This window comes from Suncus etruscus, chromosome 3, assembly GCF_024139225.1.
Source record: "Suncus etruscus isolate mSunEtr1 chromosome 3, mSunEtr1.pri.cur, whole genome shotgun sequence".
Lineage (NCBI taxonomy): Eukaryota > Metazoa > Chordata > Mammalia > Eulipotyphla > Soricidae > Suncus > Suncus etruscus.
The window spans coordinates 165,825,304-165,847,541 of NC_064850.1; positions in this window are offsets into that span (position 1 = coordinate 165,825,304).

The following is a 22,238-nucleotide window of genomic DNA, read 5'->3' on the forward strand; positions in this document are numbered from 1 at the left end:
GTTAGCTTCTTGAAAACAGTCAATATAAAGACCAGTTTTTCCCAAGGCTGTGTCAAAATGATAAATATTTTAAATCAAAAATAGTGGAGAAAGCCTTTTAGGACATCTTAAAGACTGACTTGGATAACTTTCTAAGATGGTCAGAAAAATATATATTTGACTATGAAGTCAAAATATATATTCTGACTATATGTATACATATACACATACATATGAATGTTTAAATATACCAGGTGTGATCTGGTGGTGCTTGTGGGCTCTCTTTCATCTCAGTGTTTGGGGGTTTCTCCCAGAAATGATGGGAAACCATGTGGTATGGGAATCCATTCTAGTATTTGACATGCAATGCATGTACTCTAACCCTTTATCCTCTGCTCTTATGTCTAGACAGTTCTATAGAGACTCCCTTCAACCTTTTTCCCAAGTAGTATGGATGCATCTGATCTCATCCCATTTTTTCTTAATGTACTTCTTTTCTACTGCTCTTGATAAATATTCCTGGGACCATTCAAGTCCATTTTCTTACTCTATTTTGAAAATGTCATTTCCCAAACTTTTAGAGCTATCTGTTTTTTTTTTTTTTTTCTGGGCAGAAAAGAAACCCATTCATCTAGCATTGTGAGGTTGGGAAGGGCTGGAGTAATCTATAGATCTGAAATATATCCTGTTCTTCATCTATGTAAGACTCATTGACCAGAGAAGGCAACAGCTCTTAATGAATCAGCTGAGACAGCAAGCCTCTGTGGACAGAGCTTTAGTTCTACTTTCTACGCATGACTAATATGAGACAGGACATTTTTCAAGTTAATACATATTACTTAATAAACTGGTAGCTTTACTGACATGAAGCCAATCAATTTGACTTCTGTTTGATAAAATTATGAGTATGTTGTGAGTAAATACATTATTTAGAAGTGAATATATTATTCTTTAGTTAAAAATAGACTTCAAATCTTAGTGAATTAAAATAGCAAAATGTTCTTTCTCTGCATGCTCTATATCCACCATGGGTCAATGGGGGAAGGAGAACTGATTTATCTAAGAACACAGTTAAGTTTTGATATCATGTAGTGCCAGAGAAGACCATGCTTTGACATCAGTAATCAATGGCTCACTGATCATAATTCACTGATCAGCACTATTTGCAGGACCTTATATAACCACCAGTGGTTGGGATAGGAAGCATACTCCTTTTTGTCCAGAGCACATAGAACTCAAATATTTGAAGTGTAATGATTGTATTGTGGAAAAATAAACTTCAATTTCATGGAAAGCAAAGAAGTTGAAGATTGTTCTATAATATTGATCTTTTATATTAATAGAAGACCACCACTTCCATTCTCTTTTCATATAGAATCAGTCAAGAATGCTCACTTTTCTTGAAGAGTCAATTAATAGCACATAATTATTGCTTCTATTATCAGAACTTGCTTTTCTATCTAGGCACTCTGATCCCAACTCAGTTTTTTCTTTGTTTAAATTAGGTATGTATAGGGAAACTTTGATGAAAACACATACACACAGAGTTCTACAACAAGAATTTGAAAATCTTGGTATATACTAACCACATAGCAAGTATGTCTGGAAGCAACATTGCTTCCAGAACTTGAAAGTAGGCATAAGCAAATTGATATCTGCCTCTGTACTTTCTGACACAGCATTTTCCCATCACAGCAGATGGTCCCTCCAGCTCTTGATGTGGTTGTTGAGCTGGAATTCAGGGTACTCTCCTTTCTGGGGGGCCACCTACACTGCTGGGATGCCTCATCTCTGATCAGCTGTGCAGCGGTCTATTAGCATTGCAAATGGAGGCACCCCTCCTTGCTTGGAGTCCATTCTTGATTGTTTGGGCCAATATACCATGCCAAAGGAATTAACAAGGAATTAGAATCTTCTTGTCTACTGTGTCTCCCAAAATCACAGAGTTCCCAGATCCTTAGAATTCTTTTTATGCTGTTTTCTTTTTGTTCCTTTAAAAACTCTCTTTTGGAGCAAACCAAGGACTGATAAGCTGTCCCTAAACTACAGTACTTATATGCAAATATGAATGACAAAGATCTTGATTACAGCTTCATTTTGCTGTATGCAAGACTCCAAAGCCTCTTAAAGCTACAGAAAACATGAATATGGACCTCAATAAGTGTGGTAGAGTCAGTAGGGCTGCAGTTTTATTTTTCTTTTTATTATCAGCATGGTTCTAGGTTGATAGAAGAGCTCTCAATGACTCCAAGAATATTGTCCTTACACAGAAGATTGTTTCTTCCTGCTGCCTGGTGTCTGAAATACTTGTGTTCTTTCATTCCTTAGATTTTGTGGAAATAACTTTTTTGTTTTTTGTTAAAACAGCTCTCATCAGGAGAACTCCACAGACAAGTTGTTATGATGCATGATCTCAGGGAGAATGTGGGTAGAGAGCAATATCCTATCCGAGGACTTGAAGGGTTTGGTGACCATGACTCAAGGCACAAGGGTTGAAAATAAGACAATGAGGGGAAATAAACTTTAAAAGTAGAAAATCAGATGGAGTCTAAGTCTAACTTACACAGCAACCGTCCAATCCAGAATCCCAGATACCAGATGTAGAACTGACAAAGTTCCCAGCAACAGCACCAGGAACCAAAGTCCTCCCTGAGAAATTCTTAATACCTATCTGGCACCAACTTGCACCAGTTTTGTTATGACATCCTGACATGAGAAAATGTCAACAACTTGATCTAAGAGAGGGTTGCTCTATATCATCACCTTACGGTTTGAAGAAATCAGAAGACATATCCTTTCCTCTGTGCAAAAATTACAATCGCTAACTACAGAAGACTGACTCTGACAAACATGATTGGGCAGGAACTATTGTGGGACCAATAAGAAAGACCCTAGCCTAGGCCTCGGCCTAGGATTTGTACAAAAAACAAGATCTCTAATTCCAGAGGTCTGACTTTGACAACTGTGACTAAGCAGAACTTCTGGAACCATATTGAAAGACTCTATCCTAGTTTTTGTCTTAATATCTGAGCAAAAACCAAGATCACTAATTACAGGAGACTTATTACAACAGTGATGGAACAGAACTCCTAGAACCATAAATAAAAACTCTCTTCTAGCCTTCACTCTATGTCCTATGCAAATAACAAGATCTCCAGCTACAGAGGCGGGATGTCATCATCTATATCTGAGTAGAAAGTTTCCTGGCACCATAAAAAGCCCTTGTAGTGTGTAAATGAGTCAGTATGGAGCTTGTAGTTGTTCCCATGGCAGTATGCATCAAGGGCAGAGAAACCCTGTATTTCTCAGGTCAAGGGAATTTCCTGTCTAATTTCCCCAAAACTTACTGTGCCTATAAAAAAAAATCACAAATTCTTGCCACACCATTTTTCTTCTATTTTCTCTTTTCTATCTTTTTCATTTTTTATTATTTCAATTTTTTATTTACTTTTATTCTCATGGTTATTATATGATGGTGGTTATTCTTAGAAGCTGGGTACCTTTTTTGTAGATGCTGATTGTTTTTTTTTTTGGGGGGGGGTCACACCCAGCAGTGCTCAGGGGTTACTCCTGGCTGTATGCTCAGAAATAGCTCCTGGCAGGCACAGGAGACCATATGGATGCCGGGATTTGAACCACCATCTTTCTGCATGCAAGGCAAATGCCTTACCTCCATGCTATCTCTCCGGCCCCTGTCTTTTGTTTTTCCTTTTTCCTTTTCTTCTTTTAAATTGATATTTATAAACTCTAAAAGGAATCCTCCCAGATATTTTTTTTTCCAACAGAATCCTATAACATGAGTCATCTTGTTCTGCCTCATGAATTGAGGGGGAAAAAATGGAGGGTATCAAGACCAAACGGTCCTATGAACATTGATAGAAAATAAAAAAAAAAATGATCAGACTCAAACACCAAACCCAAAGTCAATGACAACAGAATGAATACCCAATCTACAATAAGCTAGACACAGAGAAGAGCAGTTAACACTAGCAGATCGTGTGTGTGTGTGTGTGTGTGTGTGTGTGTGTGTGTGTGTTGAGGCAAGAGAGGGAGATATGGGATGCATGCTGAGAATAGGGGTGGAGGGAAGACAACACTGGTGATGGGAATGGCCCTGTATTGTCACCATGTACCTTAAACATTACTGTAACTGTGAAAGATTTGTAATTTATTTTGGTCACAATAAAAATTATTTAAAAAAAAAAGTAGGAATAACTTTGACAACTGCGACAGAGCAGATCTTCTGGAAACACGATGAAGGACTCTATCCTAGGCACATCCAAGGATCTGTGCAAAAACCAAGACCACTAATTACAGAAGACTGATTACAATAACAGTGATGGAACAGAACTCAGAACTGTAAAGAATCTATCCTATGACTTGTGCAAATACCAAGATCTCTAGATAGAGACCACAGCTGAGCGTAAAGTTTCCTGGCACCATAAAAATTCCTTGGGGGAGTGAAAAGGAGTGTGCATGGACCCTATAGTTATTCCCTTGACAGTATGCTTGAAGAGAGGAGAAACCCTGTATCTTTTAGGCCAAGGGAATTCCCTTTCTAATTTCCCCAATATTTGCTATGCCTATGCAAACAAAACAAAACAAAAATGAAAACAAAAATGGTCTTGTTACACCAACTTTCCTTTCTTATTTCTTTACTTTTTTTTTTCTTTCAGTCTTGTAGTTATTGTTTGATTGTTGTATTTGTTGGTGTGGTGCTTTTTTAGTTGCTGGTTTTTGTCTTTTGTTTGATTTTTGTTTTTTCTTTGTTTTGTTTATTTTGTGGTTGTTTTTTTTTTGTACGTTTTCCTTCTTCTTTTCCTTTCTTATTTTTTACATTTGTATTTCTAACCTCTCTTCCTGGTTTTTTGTTTTTGTTTTTTATTTGTTTTTTTTTTCTTATTTCATTTTCTTCTTTCTTTTTTTTTTTTCAAACAGAACTACATAATTTGAATCCTCTTGTTCTGCCTCATAAATTGAGGGGAAAAAGTGGATGATACCAGAATCAGTCATACAAACACTGAGTAGATATAAAAAATGATCAGACTTAAACACCAAAGCCAAAGTCAACGACAAAAGAATCTCTCCCCAATCTTCTACAAGCTATACACAGAGGGAACCAATTATACTAGCAGTCTGGGGGACAACGGAAGGGATTCTGGGGACAGAGTTAGAAGGAGGACAACACTGGTGGTGGGAATGCCCCTGAATCAATGTCACTATGTACCTTATATGTTACTGTGAAGGACTTGTAATTCACGGTCATAATAAAAATTATTAAAAAAAAAAAGTAGAAATGAGACGATCCTCACATTTGGGGATATGAAACTTTTAAAAGGATGGGCTCTTGAGTAGTGTCCAGAAGGGCACCATTCCCAGTAATACCGGATTAATTTTATATGGTTCTGGAGTGTAGAACTGCTTTGTTTCCAGTAATCCCGAGGATCTTGAGCAAAACTCAGTGATGGGAAAACAAACAACCTATTATTTCCTACTTGCTCCGGTCATGAGAAAATCTTTCTGTTATGTCACAACATGAAAATCCCTATCATGTTTTGCATGCCCACAACCCTGAGTGTCTCTTGTATTTTTACAACCTTCCAAGTTTTGGTAAGCATAAGTCATTGGAAGTAAATGCTATATAAAACAATAAAAGCAGAGCCAGTGTTTCAATCTCCAGGATATCACTTTCAATAAATAAATTCTTGGAACTGCTTCATAAGTGATGTTCAAGCAAGACACCATACAGAACATTTTTATTAGACCCACATCTAACATTTTCCTTATAGCACCAAAATTCAATTACTCAAATGAGCTCTAAAGTGCAAGATTAAATTCCTAACAGCTTTTTATCTCCTTTACCTTTTTCCTGTTTCTTTTCTTTCTCCTATTTCTTTACATTATAATGATGATGAGTATTTGATGTATTCCTTCTAAGTCTTCCCATCTCTGTACACTGTATTTATACATAAGGTTATATTTCTATGGGAAGGCGATATTGGGAGAAGGGTGCTGATCTAGCAATTCTATTGATCAATTATTTGTCTTCCCTAATTCATATCTTCCCAATGACCATTACTGACTTTTTCTTTCAGGTTTATCTTTTGCTTCAGATACCTATATTGTGTTTTTCACATGGTAAAATGTAAGGGCATCTATTTTTCCTACTCTTAATCAGTGGCAGTACCTTAATTGGGCTTGTAGACCTAAAGTCTTTATTATCTCAATAAACAATACCTAGAGTTACTATAAATCAATAGAAATTATAAGTGAACAATGTATCCTTTCAAAGCAATTGGAATTTAAAAAAAGGATCCTCTTGTACTCTTGTATTTTATTGTAATTGAAGCATGGTAGCAAGTCTTACTCTAGTTCTCTTACCCTTTGCAAAGTTTTCTTCAGGGTTTTGGTGATATTTGAGATTATTTAAAATTTACTTTGTAATAAATGCTTTTCAATAGACACATGCATTTCACAGGAATACCACATTCTTTCTCATATTCACCCACATACATACACAGGGTTTGACTTTCATTATAAATAATTAGTGTGCACACAGCATAAAACAGTATTAGAATTGGGGGACAATGGGACATGCAGGTATGGGAAAGGGAAGAAGAAAGGCAATGGAGAAAAGGAAAAGAAAGAATTCTAGAGGATGCATTTGCACAAGGTTCAAGGAACGGCTTAAGAGGGGATTATAAGTGTCCCATAATGAGAGAGGCAGGTTGTGAGATGAATGAAAACAATAGGCTGTGATGTTAGGGATCCAGCGTCATAGGGAATTTATGCTAGGGGTGGGGATATCAAGATGAGCAAGACAGAATGGTTACAGAGCTTTTGTTCCAGAGTTGACAGAACCTCAGAGATCACTTGCTCAATTAATGCCTCAATTGTAGCCAGGACAACCAACTTCAGCCTCTGCTCTGGCATGCCCCAGGAAGGTTTTTAGAACAAATGAATCAATGCCTTATATTTCTTTTATAGAGAAAGTTCTTATTTTTAAAAGAATATATTATGTCTCTTGGTAACTTGAATTCTCTTCCCCAATTTTTTTTCTTAAGAGTTGAATGAAAGGGTCTGTAGTGGTAGCACAGTGATAGGGCATTTGCCTTGCATGTAGCTGACCCAGGATGAACCCAAGTTTGATCCCTGACATCCCATATAGTCCTCTGAGCCAGGAGAAATTTCTGAGCACAGAGTCAGTAGTAACCCCTGAATGATGCCAGGTGTGGCCCAAAAACCAAAATCAAAATCAAACAAAGAACGTTGATTCACAATAGTTACAGTAAAAAATTGTTCATGATTGAGTTTCAATCATGCTATGTTCCAACACTCATCCTTTAATCATTGCACATTTTGTGACACCAATGTCCTTCGTTTACCTCCCACTTACCACTCTTAGCCTGCTTCTGTGATAGACATTTGCCATTGCTTCTATTTCTCGCACACTTCTTTTTTTTTCTTTTAGACACTATGATTTTCAATACTGTTACTGAAGGAATACCATGCATATCATTTTACATCCATTCAGCACCCAGTTTTTGTCCACAGCAATCATTTTCAACCATAGAGATTTCATATTAATGCTAAAATATTTATAATTAGTATAAAGTCATCTTTTATAATAATTATCACTCACATTAGCATCACTAATGTAGCAGAAATTACTAGTTGGTAAGAGAGAGACTGGAACAAAATAAATCAAGCAGAATAATCATGGAACAGTTAAAAATTCTACTTTCTAATATTTCAGAATGGTTTGTGTCATTTTAGTTTTGTAACATAATATAACTCCACTTAGTTTATACCCAGAGGCTCTTGTTATGCCTTGGGAATTATATTTAATATAGTTCCCACATGAAAGATCCTCAGTGTTTTGATAAGAGTTCTGAAATCCCAGGATTTTCTTGCCACTCATGCTCCATGGACACCCTCCAGCCATTCCTTGTGCTGTAGAAAATGCATTTTATTGTGAATGAGTGTTTCTTCTTGTTTCAACACATTTGTACTTTAGCAGCTTAAAATTCACAAAATAATATACTTTCCATCCCATATTTATGTCAAATAATTTCCTTATTATATATTACTATTTTATTATCATTACAGAGAATATGGTTTACATGTTGATGCTTATGCCTTTGTTATAAAAAGTTACTGCAACTCCACCATCACCAAAGTGGCACCTTTGATTAATGTTCAAATATCAATATCTCCCTTTAAAATGTGTTATACTATTCTTTTACTCACTAACAAGCAAAACAATTTGAACAACAACTATGTTCCAAGCATGCATCACAGGTGTGCCTGTCTAGCAAATGCCACACATCCATATCATCAACAACTCATGATAAAAGGTCTATTCTCTGTGGTCGATTCTTGGTTATAGAATAACCAAGTTGGAGTGTCGCTTAACAGTAGAGAATGCATGGATTCTCTACTGAGCATGATGCCTGGTATCATAAACAAAAATTAATAATAATACTAATTAGAAGGTGTACTTAGTTATGAAACTTGACCAAGTTTTTTTAATTTTCTAACGCTGGGCTTCAATTATTTGTAAATGACTTGTAATATATTAAGGTAATAGGATGGATTAAAGCTTTGCATAGGACAGTTACAACTCAGACTATATAAGAAATATTTAGCAGCTTTTAGCTTCTATGCCTTTCTCCTATCAGTCTTCTGTGAAAATGATGATTAAAAAATGTAAAATTTTCTGTCAAAAAAGGTTGAAACTGGAACTGCTGGAAATTTCTCTCATATTGACTTTATTCAGGAATAAAGTAGAATAGTAGAATAATAGAATAGTAGTCAGGTCTGGAATCCACCTAATGGAATACGATTACCATTTTCTCCATACCCATATGTCTTTTTCCATAAGCACATCAGTTCAGGCAGATTAATAAAGCTTTTATTGTATAAAGGATGGGCTGCTTTGGTAAGCCTCTAAAGATTTGCAAACCAGCATTAAACAGATGACTAAATATAGTCTCACAAAACAGTTATAATTACTATAGGATGAAGGTGAAATAGAGAGACTAGAGAGGGTGGATCCTTTAGATATGTTTGGATAGAGAAGCAGAGTAGTATGGAATTGAAGTGGGTTGATACCAGGAGCCATGTATACTAATAAGAAAACAGATGCTTAGTTGCTTCCTTCTATATCCTTCTTCAACAGAGACTAAGAATAATTGTAGTAAGCTTCTTGGATCTTTGTGTGTTGTTTCCAATCTGATGCCAGTGTTGCCAGAGACTTATTGTTACCATCAAGAGTTTTAATTGTCTCTATAATGCCCCCCTTCTGTAGTGGCTTTATGGCCCTGCTGTCCAACTTAGTATCTACAGCTTGCATTTGGCACACATGCTTCTCTTTGTCCCCAATGCATAAGGAATGGAAGGGAATGAGGCATTCCGTTGTTAGTCAGGTGTATCTGCTTCTATTTTGGGTCTGGGATAGAGACCAGCAGTGTCCTAACTTAAATTTTGCTAGATTTTGCAAGAGGAGTCAGTAGGAAGTATTCATACATGTTAAAACAATTGAGCATCAAGAGGTTACAGGGAACTCAATTTCTACCTAAAGCTTAATACATTGAGAGCTACTGTCCCAGACATCAACAAGGACTGCATCACACCCAAGTTACATAGCATCTCCAGGAAGCTCTCTGACTGGCAGTGAGTTATTCGTCTTTATTTTCGTGCTCCGCCGTATATGAGCCTCGTCTGGGATTGTGGGTAATGCATTTGGGAACTCAAATGACCAGGCCGAGGTTTTCCTGGGAATCATTTATCTCTAAGGGTTTTTAGGGTACTGGTGGACTGTTGTAAAGTTGGTAACAGAGAATGTGTGTTACGTGAAAGAAAGAAACGGTGTTTGTAGTCAGAAAGTTTTGCCAGTAGTGCTAGGCTTAGGGCACAGCACAGCCCTGGCTCTTGGGTTTGGATCGGTTCAGGGTTCACCCTTGTGATGAGCCTCCTGGAACAGATTAGCTGGAGTTCTTCAGCTGCTCCACTCTAGCTTGTTTTGCAAGATTCAAATTCTGGTTTAGTCACTTCCTTCCCAGTGAGGAATTAGATGAGATACTGAATTCTGGTATCAGGCAGCCTAATGTGTATCCCCCAGCATCCCAGTAAGGAAGATGAGTTACCACAAGTAAGACAGTAAGTAGCAAGTGTGTCTATAAAACAGTATCTCTCTTTGGACTAGAAAGGTAGCTCAAGTGGTAGAGCAAATGGTTAACATGTGTAAGCCCTGAGTCAAGTCACTAAATCTACACATGGCCCACCTGAGTACTGCCAGAAAAGCACCAGAAACGTCTGGAAAATATAATCCAATAAAGTAATTTGGGCCAGAGAGAGATTACAGTGAGTAGAGTGCTTGCTTTGCATGTGGTTAACTCGGGCCCAATCCCTGATATCCAGTATGCTTATCTGAGCCCACCAGGAATGATTTCTGAGTGCAGGGTCAAGAATAACCTCTGAGCATCACAAACCAAAAGTAAATAAATTTAAAATGATCTTTTCTACCTCTGTTATTTACCTCTCTAGGGAAAAATCAACAGAAAAATCAGTAAAATAATAATAATAATAAACAATAAAGACCTGAGTACAGTGCATAAAAGCTATATTTATTTTCTCACAATGACTCTTTTAGATCTGAATTTCAAGAGATTCCTCAGAATTGAATGGACATAGCATACTTGTCAGGAACCAAAGGGCTCCAAAATTTGGATGGGAACATGGGACCAAGTTCCTAGGCTTTAGTGCATTATTGCACTTCCAGGGAAAAATCTCGACCTCACTGTTTAGAATGGGTAAATAAGGATATCATCATGGAAATCAGATGATATCTTTGATTTTGTCATCTTTGCCTCTAAGACTTTCTTTTATAAAATACAACTGCTGATGTTTCCAAACTCATGTTCTTAAATATTTGCCAACAAAATCATTCACTAATAAAGTTAATATGCCAGTCTTTCCTCAAAGTTCTTGCCCTGTCCTCCATAGTCTATCCATACAACTTCTTCCAAACTCTGTCTTATCCTTAAGATACTTCTTAAGTTCCTCATTCTATTTGATGCTCTGGACTCTCCAGTTCATCTTTTTCTCTTTCCTTTCTGTGCTTTGAGAGTTAGTTCACCTATTCAAAATCTCACCAATTTTGGAGCTACAATTAGGTCAAAGTTCAGATGGTAGATGTTGCTGCTGACTGTGGCTTAGGAATGTGGGTTCAGCTCGATGATTACTTTCTCTAATATTATAAAGAATTCTTTTAATTTCTTCTTAAGCTAAAAATAATTCCATAGAATTAGTGTACTCAATCCTGGGGAAATTTTTGAAAACCTCAAATATAGGTTTGACAATATAGGTCACACAGTACCTTAGTGACAAAACCCCATTAAGAACTAGATTCTAGCTCTTCCGAACCAAGTATTCTATAATCATTAGTAAATGATATGCTGTTGCCCTGCAAATACCCACTAGGGGGATAGGTAACAGCAGGCCTCCTTTAACTAACTTGATAGTGGTATACTTAAAGTAGGAGACTTTTTAATCAATCTTATATCCCTGTGAAGCCAAGCATGGCATCTGGTACACTGGAGAAGCTTTTAAAAGATCACAAACAAAATCTGAGCCCCCAAATACTTATTGACTTGTTTTAACCTGTAACAGGAACATTCACTGTCCAAAAGCAGTTCCTACCTAGACAGAGTTCTGTTATCTACTGGAATTGATTCACATGATTGGCCACTATAGAAGCTCAGCTGGGCATACTATTCTGGGTGGGTCTGGGAGGTCTTTCTCGTGCCTTTGAGACATCACAACATGAACAGGTAGTCAATGTATGGCAATGCATGAGGTTAATGAAATCCAGGTGACTGGATAATTAATTGATGCAATTTTATTTATGGCAGTAATACTACTTATTTTTCAGTATGAGAAGGCATGAGAAGGTAGAATATTAAGTCAATAGAACTAAATTTCCCAAAAGTATTAAGATCATTATGGAAGTTAGAAGACTCTTTAGAGGCAAGCAATCATAAATTCTTCATCCAAACAATTATCAATTTAAGATATCATGTTAGGTTCTGCCTATAGAACCATGTAAAATATCTATTTTAAACCATATTTAATGAAGTTTAATAGGAAAATCATAAATACCTGTACTCCACTACATCCCCCATTAGTTCAAAGATTTCTCTTTTCCATTTATCATTATACTAATTGTTCCATTCTATCATATGTTACTTTGTATTATTGTTCTTACTTATATAAGGTGGTTCTGCTCCTCAGCCAGAAATGTAACCTCTTGAAGACAAGACAGTGTAACCCCTTGAAGACAAGTGGAGTGTACTCCACTCCTATAGTATTGGTATTGAATAGACATGCAATATAAGTAGTTAATATAACTGGTGACTAGTTACTGCTAATTTTAATTTAAGGCAAGGTTTTGCAATATAGGTGGAACCTGACAAAAATATTGCTTGTAGGAGAGCAATTTAAACAAAGAATAAGCAAGTACAAGTGGCTTGATTAAGTTCTTTTAACTAACAAGTTCAGACTCAGAAATTTGTAGTTTATTGTTCAGGAAATGGGGAACCACTTAATAAGTGCATTCTTAGTGGGAGTTCTAAGTGTCCTATAAAATTACTATTAATATAGCATCATGTGTTTCCTCCAGGAGACCCTGGCCAGCCAACCAAGTTGATATATACATTTATTCCACTAACATTTTAGCTCAGCTCAATTTTTTATGAAATTTCTAACTAAAGCAGGGAGTCTATTTAAAGCTTCCTTGAGTGATCTATCTGATGTATTTTAGAATTAATTTTTCTATCTATTCCTAAAATTATAGCCCACATTATGATCTATATTCCTACCAGCTGATCTTTTGTTATTAGTCAATGTATGGATCCACGAAATTGGGGGTAGACTTTATGTCACTTCTGCTCCCAAGATGCAAACCATACCTATGTTTGTCCCATTCTATGCCTTTTCTTTCCAGTCTCAAACTTAAATATTTTTGTGTTTTTTGTTTGTTTGTTTTTGAGCCACACCCGTTGACACACAGGGGTTACTCTTGGCTCTGTGCTCCTGGCTTGGGGGACCATATGGGATGCCGGGGATAGAACCGCAGTCTGTCTTAGGCTAGCACTTGCAAGGCAGATGCCTTATCTCTAGCACCACTGTTCCCATCCCAAACCTAAATATTTTTACTTTTTCCATATTATAATGTCAATCCTAAATTTAACACTATCAAATGCAAAATATAATTTCTATATTACTACAAATTTCACATGACCCATGAGTTCCCTGGTCTCTGAAGGCTTGATTGTAAGTCTCTCTGTTTACAAGCTATTTCTCCTCTCAATGGGCAAGATTATTTGAGTTCTGCTTTTATAAGTGGAACTGGCTTTGCTAAATATTTTCAACTGAATAGCTAGTCTGTGAACTAATTTAAACAAGTAAACTGCATGTATTCTGAAGTATTAGTCATCTCATGATTTTCTTTATTCCAAAGATTGCCTTCCCCTTGTCCATTTATTTACTCTGCTCTTGACTACAAACCCCATTTGGTCTTGCCATCCTCATTCCTGGACTGTGAGTGGGTGCGACTAATAAATGTCTGTCAGTCTCATCTATCCAGTGTGAAGAGTTTTATGTATTTGGTCATAATCTACTTCTTAGCATCAGGCATTCTTCTGCTCACCAATCGGGTAGATTGAAGGTGACTCTAAACCCATTCCCATTCCTTCTAGCTACTTTGCACTTCAAATGTCAACTATTCTGATTTTTCTCAAGTTGGCAGTTGAGAGAAGGGTGTGCTGTTCTCTTGGTTTGGCAGCTCTAACTGGCAGCGCTCTGGTGTGAATGATGATTGCTGAGCATTTGTCTTCTGAGAACTGACCAGTGACTGAATTTCCCAACACTATGATTTGGTGTTTGAAAAGAGACAGAGAGTGTATCCTACTTTTTACATTTATGTCATTCATTCAATCACCAGCTTCTATTGAGCATTTATGAAAACTGCCTTCTGAACTTACAAAGAAGTATAAGGCAGCATGGCCTCCAGGCACCCACAGTCAGGAGGGGAGACTGACAATAGCATCAATAATTTTGACATAGACAGATATGCAGCTCAGTAATGAAGTGCCTGTAGTATTATGGGAGTTCAGAGAGAGATCAAAGAGAAACAGCCCTGAATTTAGCCAAGAATAACAGGTTTCAGAAGGTAAGAATCTTTTTGAAGGTCAAGTAAATCTTTCACCCAGGTGATGGTGGGGGGGTTGTTAAAAAGAACATTTTAGATTAGGGGAACATTACCGCGGAACTCCAGTCCACATCTTACCTTCCTTACTACTTCAGTCCTCATTTAAACCACCATCATCTTTTACCTGGGCCCCTGAAATATTGCCCTGGCTCTCTGCATGGAGTCTTTCCTTACATGCATGGAGTCTCTTTTATTCCAGAGACCAGAGTGGTTCTTTTTAACTGCTAAATTTATATCAGGTCACTTCTCTAAGGAATCCCATTTCACTCCAACCTCCATGTTCTTACTTGGTCTACCTCTTGAAAGCTTCTAATCTGTGCTATTACTCTTCCCATTTGCTGTCTCAGTCCATCGGAGCTGATTTTCTTTGAGGCTTTTAAGGACCCATTCCCAGCTGAGGGCCTCTGCAATGTCTGTTCCTTTTACCTAGGATACTCTTTTCCAGATGTCAGCATGATTTTCTCCCACAATTCCTTCATATTTCTACTTAAATGTTTCCTTTTTAAAAAGGGTTACCTTGAGCCTGCGATTGAATTGTAAACCATAAAAGCTCTCACAATTCCCCTTCACACTCATTTCTTTCTGGCTTTTTTCTATATTACTTATCTTCTTATAAACGATATAATTTGCTCTCATTTATCATTTGTTGCCTGCCTTCCTAAACTAGATTATAAGCTCAAAGGGAGTGAGATATTTGCTGTTTTGCTCCCTAATATAGCCCAAGGTGCCCAGAATAGAATGTGGCATGCAGTAGAACTCAATAAATAATTAGTTGTCAAATGAATGATGGATGAATGACAGATTGTGGTACCCTGAGAAGCCACAAGCAGACTGGCATAACTGAATGCTTTCATCAAGCCTGACTGAAGAAGAGCATATAGGCAACAAAGGATCAGGCTTTGGAAGTCTTTGTATATCCTGAAGAAAAATTTCTAACTCTGTCCTCATAGAATTAGGGACTTCTAGAGGGATTTTGAATAGGGAATAGAACAGCAAGATCAAAGACCTATTCTATTATCCAAAGTAGAAAATTGAGTGGAACTTGGTTGTGTGAAATCTTATTATATTGACATTGTGGTAGCTGGGATATAATTTGAGGAGGTTGGTAACCCATATGTGAAATTTGACAGACAGTTTGGAAGCGAAGAAATGGTACTTGGATAGTGATGAAAAATGGGTGTGTAATTTGAACACCACCATGGAATCCTGGCTCTGGATCACTCATTGAAGATACTGTGGAACAGAAACTCCACATCATGACTTTCAAATTTCTCATTCCTGGTACTTTGAAGAACTGATGAAGAGGAAATGAGACATTAGTTGCATAATATTTAATTTTTCTATGCTTTAGGGTAGACAGTAATTATACTTACTTTCTCACAGTGTGGGGTTATGCTTGTGTATTGTAAATGACATCTAAGAGGTGTGTCTACCTTATGGACACTTACCCAAGAAAGTAGAACAGGAAAAGGCAAAGATTGAAGCACTATTCTAGGTATGGCTTGAGTTACAGAGGCAGAATAAGACAAATGCAACACAGGGATAGAAAAAATGCTGAGAGGCAGGAGGACTCAAGTGAGAAAAAGTCAAGAACAAACCTGCAGGTATAGTCTGTCGGAAAACCCCTCAGTGCCCAAACCAAGGCAAATATCTTCATTAGAAGAATGTGTGGAGGGAAAAAGCAAGAAGCAGACACTATACCAAAAAGAACAGAAATAAAGAAAATAAAGGCTGGAAATTGATCTAAATGTTTTTTTGAAATATATTGATTATTGTTATTTTTACTAGGCTTTCTTTGATTTGCTTTTGTAATTGTTATTGTTGAATATACTTTATAAAAACTGTTTTCACTTAGTGGAGATGCTTACAAAATGCCAGATGTAATGCATGGCAGCTAGGGGCTCAAATTATGACTTTGTTTTTAGTAACTACAATCTTGAGCAAGTTATCTTCAATTCCTAAGGCTCAAATGAAAAATGAAGATAGAAAGAACATGGTTCTAGGTAGCTTCATAGCAAGTTATTTGCCGCTAGCATATTTTTTTTGCTGCCTAATTGGCCATAAGGCAATTTTCCTGTAAAAAGATGATGAAAAATCAAAGAGGGATATTAATTTAAAAGGGCATAATGAACCTTGAAAAATTAATAACAAAATTTAAAAGACTATTAGAAATGAAAACACAAAATATTTGATACATTTAAAATGCATGTATATTCATTTCAATAGTATGAAGAAAATTGATTTTATGTTATGCATTGGCTTCTAAGTCTTTTCATTCATTATATTGTATTTTGTTATTTTGTTCTTTTTCTTCTTTAGCAACGCATTTTGTTGTCATTTTTCTTCAATAAGCAAGCTATATACTTTTAAAATAGTGATTGCATATTTGAAACTGAGCTTTGCATTGGTTTGTAAATGCCTTCTGTTTGTTTGTTCTTGGCATATTGTCGTGTGTCTGTTGATTGATGCTCCAAAGTTCAATGGGAAATGTGGTTTCAACTCTGTACCTTTGAGGTCCTTAGCCTCTTTCTCCTCCAATGTTGTACATTTCAAATGAGAACCAACTCTTGGGACAAAACACCATCAAATGTCAACTCAACAGATAGAGCCATCAATAGCTTTACTAACTGGAAGACATGCTAATGCTGTAATGCATTTTACTTTTGTGTTAAATCCAGCATCTTTTGAAAGCACAATGTCTGTGTGATATCAATGGTTTTATTTTTTGTCTTGAAGCAAACAACTGGCTGTAATGATATCCAGGTACATTTTAAGAGAAAACAACAATATTTTCATTCTCAGAATGGATCATTAAAGATTCAGGATCTAGAAGCTGGATTTGAGAGTACAGGCACATGCCTTGCACTTGGCCAACCTTGGTTTGACCTGCAGCACCACATTAATCTTAGCACACCAGAAATAGTTCCCAAACAAAGGCAAATCTGACAAAAACCTAAATAAAATAATAATAAAATAAGCATATAATTTTTAATGTTTTAGCACATTTTTGTGAGATTAAAGAAAGTCTACTGTAAATTTTTTCAGATTTCCATAGAAGTAAAGAGGTAAGAGGGTACTACTATTTCATCTTAAGTAGCATATAACTGGTAATTTGTATCTGGAGTACATTAAAATGTTCTATAAGATGCCCAATACTTATATTTAACCGAATTATTTAAGTCAGATTTTGAGATGAACACTATTAAAAACAAAATATTTTACCATTTTCAATATATTTATACACAGGAATTACATATAATTTGTTTTTCATAGGAGTGGTGGGGACATAGAAGGAGCTTGCCTTCTTTTCTTTTGTTTCTGATCTCTAGTATTACATGATTAATTTGAAAAGGATTGCATTAAATAAGAGAAGCTGCAGCATTAACATTAGCATAAAGCTCTGTTGTGCATTCCTTACTTCTTCACACACACACACACACACACACACACATATATATATATGCTACAGGCTGGCAAACTTTTTTTTTATGAGTGGGATGGATGATTAGGCTCATCAACATTGTTGAAAACTTATGCTATCATTATTTTTTGTTTTTTTGTTTTTTGTTTTTTAGATCACACCCAGTTGTGCTCAGGGGTTACTCCTGGCTCTATGTTCAGAAAATGCTCCTAGCAGGCTCAGGGGACTATATGGGATGCCAGGATTCGAACCACCGTCCTTCTGTATGAAAGGCAAACGCCCTACCTCCATGCTATCTCTCCAACCCCTGATGCTATCATTTTTATTAATTATTTTATTTAAAATTGTGGTTACAAAGTTGTTCATGATGGAATTTTAGTTGTACAATGCACAACACCCTTCACTAGTGTGATACTATCATTTTCCTTGTATAGCATGCAATTTGGCTTTATCTTATTTTACACTTTTAGCGCCATATATTCATTGCCATACTTTCTTTTATATATATAGTTATATATAGTTATATATATATAAGTTATATATAGTTAGCATCCTGTATTTTGGGGAGAGGGAGCAATCCAAAAGTGCTCAAGAATTACTCCTGGCTCTGTGTTCAGGGATCATTCCTGGTGGGGTAGGGGGACCAAATGGGATGCCACAGAACAAACCCAGGTCATCTATATAGAAGGTATATCCACTGAACTATCTCTGTGATTTCATATCCACGGTTTAAGATAGTCAAATTTTTTATTTATAAATTAAGATTTATAAAATATAGAAATTGGGATTTCTGCATCAGTTGAAGCCAAACTGTTAGCCAACCAAGTTCTATTTTATGACAAAATTGCAGTGTACTCTGAACTGGTTTGTTTTGAGACACGAGACATGGTGGAGGCTGTAAGCAGTGCATTGGGGAATGTGCTACAATGTGAGAAAGCAATGTTTGGAAATCGTAGGAAGATACATGATGTGACCCTTGCACATCTGAAGAGAAATTCTCTCAGTAGAAAAAGTCAGTTCATTTCTGAGGAAGAAAAGATGGAGATATGTGGCTTGAGATGAATATAAGGGAGGCTGGTGACAGCTGGTGTAGCTTGCATTGTTTAGGAATTATTTATGAAGTTTTGATCATCTCTTCTGAACAAAAATTGTGGGAGAGACCAGGGGGTAACTGGGGATAGATAGATGAGAGACAGATATCCTGAAGAGTGAGGAGAATAGGAAGAAACTGAAAAGAGATAGCTTCAGGGATAAGTGACTCATGTGGTCATGCAATACCCATGGTTGAGGTTCAAAGCTCTTTGGTTTTCACCTTCAATTTTTTTGGTTTGTTTTAAGCCACACCTGTAGGTACTTGTCATCTTCTTCCAAGTTGTGTTTGAGTATCATGCCCACATTACTCATGCGTTGCCAGAGATTGAACCCAGTTTCCGATATGCAAAGTATGAACTCCTTTTGATCTGTTTCCCTGATCTTCCGTCTTCAACTTTTAATAACTCAATCCTTAATTGCACTTAAAAATTAACTCAATGAGGAAGCTGGCCACATATCAGAAACTTGAAGTCCAACCATAAGTGGGTGGTTCCACCTCCCCCAGGAAGGTTCTCTTCCTCCTGCTCTCTGCTTGCACCCATTTGAGTGTTGGCACCAGGACAGAGCAAAGGTGAAGTCAGTTCCACAGTTCTGTCAATGGCCTCCATTTTCCCTGTGAGGACAGTGGATTACACACCAATTTTTTTAAAACTTTATTTAGATTACTTTAATTTAATGAAAGATCTACATTAATGGTTGTTTTTATAAATGAAAAGAAATAGGATAATTTTACAATGAAAAGCAATATAGCAAAACAGTGTTCAGCCTTTTGTTGTTTTAATCCTCTAGGAGGAGAAGCTAGAGGGGCCTTACTCAATTATTAAACTCTTTCCTAAAATTACATTATACAGAAAGCATGTTTAGAGGCTGAAGTTTAGTGGGTTGAACGCTTGCTTTGCATACTCTGACCCAGGTTCAATCCCCAAATTTTCACAGGATTCCTTGAGCACCTCTAAGAGCAATTTTTGAATGCAGAGCCAGTAAGAACCCTTGAGCATTGGCAGGAGTAATCTCTGAGCATTGCCAGGTGTTTCTCCTCAAAACAAAAACAATGTGTATATTATATAATTTCTGTTTTTTGTATCAGGATTATTTTAGCTTTTATGCAATGACACATTTTTGCCACTTTTTTAGAGGGTATGAAGCATTTTTTCCCATGCATTTTAATGAAACTTAAAGTAAATTGCTTCACTGAAAGCCTATACCTAGACATAAAAGGGCAGGAAGATAGCATAACATTTAGGTTGCATGCCTTGCATATACTTAATCTTGGTTAATTTCTGGCACTATATGCCCACCCCCATAGGATTGCCTTATACTGTCCTGGAAGCTCTCAAACATATCCAGGTGTTATCTCAGACCTGGGATTGCCTGAGTAATTTATAGACATCATGTCCACACAGCATCAATCCTTGGATCCTTGCAATGAACCACTGGACTGGTTTGCTGAGACATTCTAGGGGGGTCCCTAGGTCTCCTGAAGTACCATTTGGGAGTACTTTCACCCCTTCGAAGCAAAGAAACAAGAACGAGGCTTTTCACCTAAAATTTTATTTCTCATGGATACCACAAATTATGAAGCCAGGCCTGTGAAGGAGTGTTATCTACAGAGGAAAAAAAAGGCTGCTGACCAGGTCACAGGAGGTGGTTAAAGTTGAATCTTTCCAGCTCCTAGTGGGCACAGGAAATTGAGGTCAAGAATTAAGGCAGACAAATTGTTCTGAGGTAAGAGTGAGCACTGTCTCACAGCACTTGAAAGCAAAGTTACAAAAGAGAGAGAGGGAGAGGGAGAGAAAGAAACTAAAATAATCAGGTGTTAAACTGGGTGTAGAGGCAATTCAGGTAGATAGATGCAGGGTGATAGATGCACCCTGAAGACACAGGGTGAGAGAGAGAAATATAGAAAGACTAGGAACAGATAAAACTAAAATCATGGATAATTCCTCTAGGAAAGGGAATTTGAGAGCAGATTTTCCTAAGTCCTCTATTTCCAGAACAAGTTACATCTCGTTAGTAAAGTTTGTAATTTGCCTTTTCTTTTTTTGCTCAGCATTTGCAAACAAAACATTGCGCTCAGATACAAGATTTAGACTTCTGAATCATAGTATAACTCATTTTTTGTATAAGTAACATATGTTTGGTGTCTTTAAACACAATTACTTTTGTATAATAAAAGTGTTGATTTGATGATGCGACATTTTCTGCAAGTGTGTTTAAGAGAGTTTATGTTTTCATAAGTTGCAATGAAACTCAATTATGTATGTGTAATAAGGCTTCTGATTGTTACACTTAGGCTTTTCTGTATAATGAAGCCAGCAATTAGAATTTGCTTGCTCTATGGCTTACGAAAGCACACTTGTTTAGGAAACAAAAGACTCTTAATGAGCCCCCTTTTTTGTTAATTTTTTTGTTGTTAAAAACCAGTCTATAATTCAAACATATAATTAGATTTCTTAAAGGTTTGGGTTTTTTGTTATTTCTTTTCTCCAAGCACAAAACAAAGCAAAAGGCAATAACTTTAAGGCACACATCATTTCAGAGCTGTGAATCCTGCTATGATCTGCAGTTTTACTTTGAAGTTACCTCCAGTGCACACTGCTAAGTCCTGTTTTGCTCTGGAGGCAGTAGCCCGGGTGGGGTATGGATGAGGAGAGAAATGTTTGTTCCTTGGAGCTGGCTGGTACAGGACTTCCTGAAGTTGGGCAATCTGATTTTTTTTTCTTGAGTCTTAGCCTCAGGGATAGTGTGAAAGTACCATCGAATAGATTTCGCTTCTCTTCTCTGACCAGTCTTTATGACTGGGGCTACTAGGGCTGAGATGGACAATCTACTCCTATCTCAACCATATGGGTTACTTGCTAAACTATCTTAGCGAACTAAATCTTTGCCACATCTCCACTTTCTAGCTCTGACCTGCACCCCAATTGGCAGTTGCTCATTAGTCTTCAATTTACTGCTGGTCATTTTTTTGTCACTGGTGGTCATTTATGTCACTTTTCCAGGAGACCATTTCCTCCTGGTTGTTGCAACTTGTAGGGAAGGAGACATGAGGCCGTTGCTTGTCAGTTAGAAGGAAACACTTTACCTTCAGAGATGTTTTTCTTTAAGCTTACTATTGTTAGAAATGCCAAACTATTGTGTTCACTAACAATGTAATGAAATTTCCTTTCATAATCTATCTTCTCTTGGAAAAAATTTTAGTTGTGTATCAGTGTCCAATGAGAACACTCGAGGTAATTCTAAATATTAAAAATAGAAGACAATACTGTGGAGGTAATTGCTTAAACATATGTTATCACAGAGAAGGAAATATATAAATATAGTATGTGTTTATAAACATGGTTATTCCCAGTGTGCTAATAAAAACATGTACTTATGCTGGGGGATTTTGATTTGCATGGTAGGCAGACATAGCTAACTTTGGCCTTTGTTACCAGCAGAAACCCATGAATTACAATGAAGATAACAGTAATA